The sequence below is a fragment of the Bison bison genome, unplaced genomic scaffold (genome assembly GCF_000754665.1).
Source record: "Bison bison bison isolate TAMUID 2011002044 unplaced genomic scaffold, Bison_UMD1.0 scf7180017864068, whole genome shotgun sequence".
Taxonomy (NCBI): Eukaryota; Metazoa; Chordata; class Mammalia; order Artiodactyla; family Bovidae; genus Bison; species Bison bison.
Genome location: NW_011494640.1, coordinates 4,707,493 through 4,707,792, shown reverse-complemented (window position 1 = coordinate 4,707,792; position 300 = coordinate 4,707,493).

The window sequence follows — 300 nt, the reverse complement described above, 5'->3', positions numbered from 1 at the left end:
GGAAGGCAGGTTGCCAGGAATCCCAGAGCCCACCCACCACCTCCCAATCCCAGGATTTCCCTTCCTGAGTAGACACTGGGAGACTTGGAGAGGGTGCCCTGGGTTGCCAGGATCCTTCTCTGAGCAGTCAGCTTTTGGGAAGAAGAATGCTGGTTTCTGCTGGGGTGGGGTGGGGTCCTGCTGCCATCTGGCCTGCAGAAAAGGGACCCACAGACACGGTGGGGGGGACCAGGGACCCCGAGACTGCTGCGTCCGGTCAGCCCAATTCTCTGAAGACATTTAGCTCCTTTTTCTGGCATA